Raw genomic sequence first — 10,910 nt, forward strand, 5'->3', positions numbered from 1 at the left:
TTTTAATTCCGAGAAGCGTGCAAGTAAAACCCTGGGGGTTTGCTTGATCTAAGAGGCATATTAATACTTGTTAACTTTCTCTTGAAAGTTTACAAAATTAGAAAGGAAAGGAAGATTCTTCTAGAGTTATATCTGTACTAATACTTAAGCTAGTGCAAGGAGGCTATACCCCTCCTTTGATCTAAGAAGCAGGTCTATACCACTTTTGAAAAACCGCCAGTGAAGAATGAAGCAATATATAATGAAGATACGTAAGGTCTGAAATGGACTGACTAAAATCTGGAAGATGGGTTTTTAGTCATTTAAGTTTTGATCTGTAATGTTTTGGAAAAAAATAATATGCTTTGATAATAATGAATTGATAATAGTTTCTGTTTTGTTTAATATTTTCCCTAACACTTCTTGAAACTTTACATGTAGTTTGACTTAAATTTATGGTTTAAGTTAGTATGAATTTTCATGTTAAAGGTAATTTAATATCACACAGAAATCACATTTATTAATATTTTTCATAATTGCACAAATAATAGGGTATCATACAACATCATATATTGAAAATATCAGAAGATACACATTCATTAGATTACCAATATATACTGGAACACCTACTAGTCACTATTCTCAGTGTAGGCAAACAGAGGTTTCTGACTTTGTGTAACTTCCAGTCTATTAAAGTAGACATTTATGAGAAAAAAACAACCATTCAGATAAATACATAATTAAAGACTATTAATTATTTGTTGGATATGACATCAAAAGCACAGACAACAAAAGAAAAAATAGATAAATTGGACTTCATCAAAACTTAAAACTTTTGTGCCTGAAAGGACATATCAGCAGAGTGAAAAGACAGCTCAAGGAATGGAGGGAAACATTTGCAAATCATATATCTGATAAAAGGTTAATAGCTAGACTATATAAAGAACTCCTACAACTCAACAACGTAAAAGCCAAACAACCCAATTTTAAAAATTGGGCAAAGAACTTAAATAGATATTTCTCCAAAGCTATACAAATGGCCAATAAGCACAGGAAAAGATGCTCAACATCACTAATCATTAGAGAAATGCAAATCAAAACCACGAGACACTAGTTTATAACCATTAAGATGATGATTATTAAAAAAAAAAGAACAAGTATTGGGAAGAATGGAACCCTTGTGCATTGCTGATGGGAATGTGAAATGATACAGCTACCATGGAAAACAAAAATAGAGTTACCAAATTACAGCAATTTCACATTTAGGTATATATGCAAAAAAATTGGAAGCAGGGACTTGAACAGAATTTTGTACACCCAAGTTCACAATGTATTATTCACAATAACCAAAAGGTGGAAGCAACCCAAGTATCAGGTGAATGGATAAACAAAATGGTATATACGTGTAATGGAAGAATAATAGCCTTAAAAAGGAAGGAAATTCTGACACATGCTGAGACATGAATGAACCTTGAAGACATTATGCTAAGTGAAATAAGCCAGACACAAAAGGACGAATGTTGACTGATTCCACTTATATGAGATGCTAGAAGAGTCAAATTCATAGAGACAGAAAGTAGAATGGTGGTTACTAAGGGAGAGGGAGAGGGGGGAAATGAGGAATTGTTGTTTAATGGGTACAGAGTTTCAGTAAGGGAAGATGAAAAAGTTCTGGAGATGGATGGTCAACTGAGTTGCGCAGCAGTGTAATGTACTGAATGCCATAGACCGGTACACTTAAAAATGGTTAAATTGGTAAACTTTATGTATATTTTAACCACAATTTAAAATAATTTGGGGGACTTCCCTGGTGGTCCATTGGTTAAGACTCCGTGCTCCCACTTCAGGGGGCACAGGTTCGATTCCTGTTCAGGGAACTAAGATCCCACAGGCCTCACAGCCAAAAAACCAAAACATAAAAAAGAAGCAATATTGTAACAAATTCAGTAAAGACTTTAAAAATGGTCCATATCAAAAAAAATCTTAAAATAAATTAATTAATTAAAAAAATGATTATGATGAGTAATTTGATGGGAGAAAAGTAACAGGTTTCTGCTACCAGATATTTGAGTGGGTAAGTGAGGGTGGTCCAGGAAGGCATTGCTGAAAGCCAACAATGAAAGAGTGAAGATTGGGGCAGAATGTTTGAAGGCTGCACGCTGAGAAGAACTTGAGCACTTCTGAGGAGCTGAGGGAAGGCCAGGGTGGTTGGCATGCAGAGACCCATGTGGAGAACAGGCAGTGAGGCGGAAGGAGTGGCAAGAGTTGGGGCACAGAGTCTTGCCAGCTGTGGTGAGGAGTTTGGATTTTACTGCAGCAGTGAGAGGTTATGGAAGTAATTAGCGGAGGAGGAAAATACAATGTAAATTCATTTTAAAAGGCCATGCAGATTGTTGTGTGGAAATAGATTTTGAGGAACCAGAAGTGTAGCCTGGGAGACTACAGATTGGAAACTGGCAGTATTGCAGCTGAGAAATAGTGGTTTGGACCATGAGAGTGTCAGAGAGGACGTGGAGAAAAGTGGAAGGATTTAAGATTTTAGTGCTGGATTGCATGTGTAGGCAAAAGAGAGAGGAAGGTACCTAGTTGAATGGTGTGTCATTGTCATGTTAGGCATAGGTGGCCGTGTGGCTCAGTCTGATCTGAAAAATCAGATCTGTTATTTCACCCTGGGCAAAATGAATTGCTAAGCTACTTTTAATTCTTCAAAGAATAATGCTGCAAAATTTTTGATTATTAGAATGGCTATTCTAAGCTCTCCATTACCATGATCAAACTTAGTTTCTGATCAACTGAATCATAGGATATGATGATGACAGTGATGGGTAATTTATTTTACTGTTTTAAATCCCTCGGGGCCGATGCATTCAGAAGATAAAAGGTGCCATAAAAACTGCATTTCGGGCTCCCCTGGTGGCGCAGTGGTTGAGAGTCTGCCTGCCGATGCAGGGGACACGGGTTCGTGTCCTGGTCCGGGAAGATCCCACATGCCGCGGAGCAGCTGTGCCCGTGGGCCATGGCCGCTGAGCCTGCGTGTCCGGAGCCTGTGCTCCGCAACGGGAGAGGCCACGGCAGTGAGAGGCCCGTGTACCGTAAAAACAAAAAACAAACAAAAAACTGCATTTCAAGATCAAGGAATTAAATTATGTTGTAAAACACTTATGTACCTGACAACCACTAAAATATAGGCATAATGAGGAAGTCCACATCAGAAAGAGGCTTTTATGGGATTAGGAAGATTAGTCAGAATTAGTATTTAAACTGAGTCTTGAAGATGCAGATGTTGTTTAGAGAATACTGCTTTTAAAAAATGATTTTCAGAAATAGATGTTTGCAAACCATGAAAGGAAACATTTCATAAGAAAACCTATTCATAAGTGATTAACAAAATGGTATCAAGCCAGTAGAAATCAAATAAGTAGACTAATGAATATCCCATTAACAAAGAGTATAGAAAAATCCCAAATTGAAGAAAAAGAAAAGGAATTACCTAATTTTAAAATAATTATTTTTAAAATTCTGAATCTTTCAGTATTTTTAAATGATGTAAAAATCATCTATTTAGAGATACTATGTTAAATTGTCATTATTATATATTTTTTACATTGTAATGCTTCTTAAGCTATAAGAAGTCCAAAATAAAAATTTCGTAATAAAAAAAACCCTGCATTTCAGAATTTTATATTCGGTCAGTGGAACAGTTTAAATTTTAAAGGCATTTTTTCCCTTCAATATGATTGAAAGTAATACTTGGGAAACAAATGGGGAAGAGGCTGGTGTATTTGAGTGGAGGAAGAGAGGATGTCCCTCATTCCACGAGAAGCTTTGTAGGTGGGGTGTCAGCAAACAGGCTGGACTGGAAACTCCCAACTCAGTGGGCCAGGGAAGCTTCTGCCTAAAGCAGTGAAAGCCTTAGTCACTTTTCTCAGAAGAACTGATTAGCTCAACGAGCAATTAGAGCCGGAAGGAGGGTGTGTGCAAACACAGTGAGCATCTCCATGACTGACAGCAAAGAGCAGGATGCACCCAAGAGCTGAGTGGAGAGGCAGAGCTGGGAACAGTTCTGAAGGGGCTAAAGGTGAAATTTGAGACTTTTAATATTAATAGTTCATTCCAGTTTTTTTTTTAAGTGCTTAGTTTTGTCAAAGGGGTTAAACCTGATTCTGATGTAGTCTCTGGATCCAGCTGCTGGATAGAGAAGACAGAGGAACATGATGAGCTGCACATGAGTCCTCCACCAGCAGCATCCAGCCTCCGCAGAACTACAGCTGTTGTAGCCTGGCCTTCCTGACAGATACACTGTAAGAAAGTGAAAGGGATGGAGGGAAAAGCTAAACTTAAAAGAGATTTAAAAGACATATCAAATATTTTTAAAGAAGCAAGAAAAAACTGTATTGTCCAGGATACACAGTTGGGTGATAAAACTTTTTTTTTTAATCCAAGCAAGTGATTTCTGTAAAAGTCAGGATAGTGGTTACTTGGTTGGGGAGAAAGGGATTGGGATTGGCATGAAGCTACATGGAGATGGCAAAATTCTATTTCTTAACCTTTGCCATAGTTACAGTGGTATCCACCTTAAAATAAATCATTAAAATAATATTTGTTTTATGTGGTTTTCTGTATCTTATTTAATTTTACAATAAAAAGATTTTTAAACATGTTTAGTTCTTATTAGGCATGTTATCATCTTTAGTCTCTTCTCTAACATTCATAATCCTTTCATCATAATTTAGCAAAGCAGTTTGGCCAAGTTTACATCAGATCTTTATTCTCATGCATAAATAATTTACATTCCTGAAATCATTATTATTCATTTCCATGTCAAGCATTGCCTCCATAAAGATCAATTCCAGTGGCTGCCTACAAACGACTCACCTGCGGTGGGATCTCTGTATTGCTTCCACTACTGTAGATAATACTTGTCATTTGTTGTCAAGTTTGGAAATTGGTGTTTATTTAATAAAGATGCTGTTGTTTTAATTTAATAGTATATTTTAATAGGAATAGTAAGAGACTCCATTTTGTGTTGCTGTATTCAATTTAACAAGAAAAGAGCCTAATCTTAAGCTTAAGCTACTCTGAGGAAGTATTACCATTTGTCTCTTATAGACATTTCTTGCTAACCCACTCTGTGCGAACCTCCACTAGGCTCTGATGCTAAAAAGATGAGTATAATCTAGTGCCCTTTTAAAAAGCTCAGAAACAAGACCATCAAAAATAATTCAGAATTATGAAATGCAAATAATCTGATACTGGGCTTCTCTTTAGGGAGAAATCCTATGTAAATGCTACAAACACTAGTCCCTCGGACTCCAGTGTTCCTCCTCTCCAGTTCTTTCTCCACACTGAAACCAGAGCCATCTTTATAAAAGACATATCTGATCAAGTCTTAAAACAATTCACTGGCCATATGGACAACCGTGAATTCCTCAAAAGTTCCTTGTTCGTATTGAATACCTCTGAGGTTTCACACAGGTGTTCTGTCTACCTGAAACCCTCTTCCTTCCTCTTCGTCCCCAATTCACCTGGTTAATTCCTACACTTCCTTCGGGCATCAGCTGAAATGTCACTGTCTCTGCCTCATTAGGACCAATTGGGAGCCTCTGCTCTAGGTTTCCCCTTCTCCCCAAGCACCCTGAATATTCCTTTTTAGCATTTATCATACTTTAATAACTGCTTACCTAATTTCTTCCCTATTAGACTGTATAACTGCTATCAGGATGTCACTTGCCTTATCCCCTGTTTCCTCAATCTCTGGCATGTATAGGCACTTAACAGGTATTTGTTAAATGAATGATAGGGGTTTTGTACAAGCGTAATGAGTAACACACAGAAGTGCCTAATGAGACTGGGAGGTAGGAAGATGGGGTATCAGAGAAAGTTTCCATCTTAAAAGGGAAGGTGGGGGGCTTCCCTGGTGGCACAGTGGTTAAGAATCTGCCTGCCAATGCAGGGGACACGGGTTCGAGCCCTGGTCTGGGAAGATCCCACATGCTGCGGGGCAACTAAGCCCGTGCGCCACAACTACTGTGCCTGCGCTCTAGAGCCCACGTGCCACAACTACTGAGCCCACACACCTAGAGCCTGTGCTCCGCAAGAGAAGCCACCGCAATGAGAAGCCCGCGCACCACAACAAAGAACAAAAGCAGCCAAAATAAATAGATAAAATAAATTCATAAAAAAAGAAAGGGGGAAGGTGGAATTTTCTTGGTAAAGAAAGGAAGTGAGGAGGCCGGGATGGTGGAGGAATGAATTTCTAAAAGAAGGAAGAAAGAACCTATGCAAAGGCAGGAGAGAGCTTGACAAGTTTAGGAAATTACAAATATTTTGGAAGACAACTAAAAGGGGTCAGAATAGGCATGTTATTTAGACCCAGTGACCCTTACTTAGACTTAATTTACTGGAAGAATGTTGTACAGAGTGGTGCCACAACATCACACATCAAGAAATATATGCAGTCCTGCTGAAAGACTCAACATCTTATAGTTTATATGCAGTCCTGCTGAAAGACTCAACATCTTATAGTTTATGTGCAGTCCTGCTGAAAGACTCAACATCTTATAGTTTATATGCAGTCCTGCTGAAAGACTCAACATCTTATAGTTTCTGATTCTTTGTCTCTCTTAGGTGAGGTTATTTAAGGGATGATCTCAGAAAAAAGTTTCAAGAATTGATCCCTCTCACACTGGATTTATCAGCAAGGCAGATTTTAAGATGATTTTCACTGGGCTGTGCAACAACCTGAATGAATATGAGTGTGGACTGCCAGGAAGGAGATGTGATACTAAAGGAAAAGGAAGGTGAGTCAGATCTAGAGAGTAAGAAAATCTAGGTGTATGTTTGTATTTACTCAAGAAACAATGTACCATTTTTTAAAAAAAGAATTAAAAGTTTACTCAGTTTGTGTGTATACAGGGAGCATCTTTTAAAGGTGACATAAAAACTGGTAATAGTGATCGCTTCCTAGGAAGGGCACTGTGGGGCTGGGGGCGGAGGTAGGAGGGAGACTTTTGACTGTATATCCTTTTGTACTTCTAACATTTTGTACTATATAAATGTACTAGCTATTCAAAATGTATTTTAAAATTAGTGTGTGCATAGAAAGGTTTTAAGGAAACATAAAAAATGTGCTTACATTGGATGGTGAGATTAAAGGTGTTTTTGTATCCTCTTTATACTTTCCTATGTGTTTCCAATTTTCTATAATGAGCATATATTGTTTTGATAATTAGTTTTTTTAAATATCTTTATTGGAGTATAATTGCTTTACAATGTTCTGTTAGTTTCTGCTATGTAACAAAGTGAATCAGCTATATGCATACATATATTCCCATTAGTTTTTTAAAGTTACATTATTTTTTTAAACCTGAATTTTAGAAACATCCAACTGCCCAGTTTTGAGGTCCTGGAGGACTACAACTTTACACAAGAAGAGTATTCCTAAACTTAGATCTAAATCATGCAATTCCAAGAAAGAGTGAAAGTGTTCCTGATTGTGACAGCTGTTGCATAGAGGAAAGGGCACTGGACTGGGAAGCAAACATAGTTCAAATCCTAGCTCTGCGACAAAATAGTTATGTGACTTTCAACAGACTCTCTGAGTTAGGCCTCATCTGAACATTGAGGGTAACGTTTCCTACTGCAGACGTGTTTGTGGAGAGTAAATGGTGTAACCGTGTGTGAAAGCCCCTAACACTGGGCCAGGTCAGGGGAGACATCCAGGAACACCTTTGGGGGACCTTAGCTCCCTCTTGATTTCCATTAACCCGACGAAGGCCACCTCAGACTGTGTTTGCAGCCTTAAGACAAATCCCCTAGAGCTGTTCCAACCAGGTGGCTGCTCTGAAGTCTATTTAGAACTTCTGGAGTTGCCCCTGTACCTGATCCCTAGCAAATCCCTTCCTAAAAAAGAGATCTCTTTCTGTCAATACCTTTCTTCCATGTCTTATCTGATGCAGAGAAGAAAACACTCAGATTAAGACTGGTTTTAAAAAAGGGGAGGGGCAATGAATTGACAAAATAAAAACCATTATTTCAAAAATTCAATATTGTAAATAGGTCAGCAGTTTCAAAGGAAATTGATTTAGTTTATACAGCAACCTCATGCAGATTTTAGTCACGCTAGCTAAGTTACTGGGTACAGACCACTGGCCAGACACTGCTGTTAACTCTCTTAATCCTCCCATTAACCCTATGGGAGGGGTACTATCATTCCATTTAATGATGGGAACTGAAGCCCAGAGTTGTCCAATAATTTTCAAGGTCATATAATCAGAAAATGGCAGAACCAGGACTTAGCAGCTTAGCTCCAGAGCCCATGTTCTTAATCACCTTGCCTGTTGATAGTATTTAATGTCAAATAATGATATTGTTTGATTATAAAAGTCCAGAAAAAATAGACGAGAACATAGATTTCATGTGCAGTTGACCCTTGAACAACTTGGAAGTTAGGGGCGCTGACCCTCAATGCAGTAAAAAATCCACATCCAACTTTACAGGCGGCTTCCATAACCGCAGTCCCGCATCCTTGAATTCAGTCAGCGGTAGATCGTGTCATACTGTAGTACGTGTTTATTGAAAATATCCGTGTATAAGTGGACCCACGCAGTTCAAACCCGTGTTGTTCAAGGGTCAGCTAATTTTGTCAGTGTTTCGTACCAAGAATTTCTGAAGCCATTTAAGAGGCAGATTTGTATGAATGGGCACAAGGCTGCTGCAACTATGCATTTCCCTTCACGTGAGAATGAAGATCAACTTTTCATTAGAGAAGAGTCAGCAGCTTTGAGAGTGCTGATTAGTCGCCTAAGGGAAAAGGTATTCTGAACTTTTCTTTGCCTTTGAAAAACAGCATTCACAATAGCCCGGGGTGTGAATCGATGTCACTGTGCCTGATCAGTCAGTGTCTGTGTGCCTGATGCTGCATTTGGGGTAGTTAGTGTCAAGCAATGAGGCCTGAGAAGTGTGCAGGGGCCACAGTGGGAAGGCTGACAAGGAACTTGGACTTTTTCCTGAGAGTAAGAGCAGGCAGGCATTGAATAATTCTAAACAGGGGAATTTTAGATTTGTGTTTTAGAAAAACGGTCTGGTTGATATGCTGAAAATCAATTAGAGGAAGCAAAAATGGACGCTTGTGAGATTGGTGGGAAGTTGAAAAGGGTCACTGACAGCCTGGTTTTTGGCTGTGGCAGAAGAAATAGAAATGAATGGATCAAGAGATATAAGGTAAAATCCACAAGTCTTGATGTCTGTTTGGATGTGGAGTTAGGAGAAGGGTGAGAAGCTGGTCAAGGGATAGTGGTGAATCAAGGAGAGACAGATTGTGAGTCTATCTGGAGGTGAGGATAGATCTGGAAATAAGGCCTTAGTGGTTTCCTTCTATTGCATGACATGGTTTTGCCTAGATTAAGAGCCTCAAAAGAAACCTTCAGGGGCTTCCCTGGTGGTACAGTGGTTGAGAGTCCGCCTGCCGATGCAGGGGACGTGGGTTCGTGCCCCGGTCCAGGAAGATCCCACATGCCGCGGAACGGCTGTGCCCGTGAGCCATGGCCGCTGAGCCTGCGCGTCTGGAGCCTCCACAACGGGAGAGGCCACAACAGTGAGAGGCCCGCGTACCGCAAAAAAAAAAAGAAACCTTCAGGATAACTGTATCCTACCCCATAAGAGAAGAAAAGTTGGTGATTGGGCAGGAAGGGGCTGGGTAGGGAGAAAAGGGGAGAAGCAAAGGGAGGAAACATTTATGTTTTGATATATTTATATATTTGGGGAGGAAGAATTTATTTGTCCAATAATTTTCTCTTCTGTAATCCAGTGTGGCTGGAAGAGCCTACAGAGGGCTTTTCAATATTAAAAAAAACAAACAACCCAATTGAAAAATGGGCAGAAGACCTAAATAGACATTTCTCCAAAGAAGACATACAGATGGCCAAGAGGCACATGAAAAGCTGCTCAACATCACTAATTATTAGAGAAATGCAAATCAAAACTACAATGAGGTATCACCTCAAACCGGTTAGAATGGGCATCATCAGAAAATCTACAAACAAATGCTGGAGAGGGTGTGGAGAAAAGGGAAGCTTCTTGCACTGTTGGTGGGAATGTAAATTGATACAGCCACTATGGAGAACAGTATGGAGGTTCCTTAAAAAACTAAAAATAGGGGCTTCCCTGGTGGCGCAGTGGTTGAGAGTCTGCCTGCCGATGCAAGGGATACGGGTTCGTGCCCCGGTCCGGGAAGATCCCACATGCCGCGGAGTGGCTGGGCCTGTGAGCCATGGCCACTGAGCCTGTGCATCTGGAGCCTGTGCTCCGCAATGGGAGAGGCCACAGCAGTGAGAGGCCCGCGTACTGGAAAAAAAAAAAAAAAAAAAAAAAAAATAGAACTGCCATACGACCCAGCAATCCCAGTACTGGGCATATACCCTGAGAAAACCATAATTCAAAAAGAGTCATGTACCACAATGTTCACTGCAGCGCTATTTACAATAACCAGGACATAGAAGCAACCTAAATGTCCTTCGACAGATGAATGGTTAAAGAAGATGTGGTACATATATACAATGGAATATTACTCAGCCATAAAAAGGAACGAAATTGGGTCATTTGTAGAGACATGGATGGATCTAGAGACTGTCATACAGAGTGAAGTAAGTCAGAAAGAGAAAAACAAATATATTAACACATATATGTGGAACCTAGAAAAATGGTACAGATGAACTGGTTTGCAGGGCAGAAATAGAGACACAGATGTAGAGAACAAGCATATGGAAACCAAGGGGGGAAAGCGGTGGGGGGTGGGGGTGGGGGTGTGATGAATTGGGAGATTGGGATTGATATGTATACACTATGTGTATAAAATTGATGACTAATGAGAACCTGCTCTATAAAAAAATAAATAAAATTCAAAAAAAAAAGAAAGAAACTGGGTGTTGATA

General features: G+C 39.4%; 1 protein-coding gene across 1 annotated transcript in view; it reads left to right on the top strand.

Moving 5' to 3' along the window:
* The window catches only part of LOC125962843 (uncharacterized), an 86,563-nt gene extending 77,028 nt beyond the window's left edge, over positions 1–9,535 (top strand). The window contains exon 4 of the mRNA XM_049704293.1: positions 6,607–9,535. The gene's annotated coding sequence lies outside the window, so the exon portion shown is untranslated. The remainder of the gene's footprint in view (positions 1–6,606) is intronic.
* Positions 9,536–10,910: the final 1,375 nt, after the last annotated feature.

Source organism: Orcinus orca, chromosome 21 (assembly GCF_937001465.1).
Source record: "Orcinus orca chromosome 21, mOrcOrc1.1, whole genome shotgun sequence".
NCBI classification, from domain to species: Eukaryota; Metazoa; Chordata; class Mammalia; order Artiodactyla; family Delphinidae; genus Orcinus; species Orcinus orca.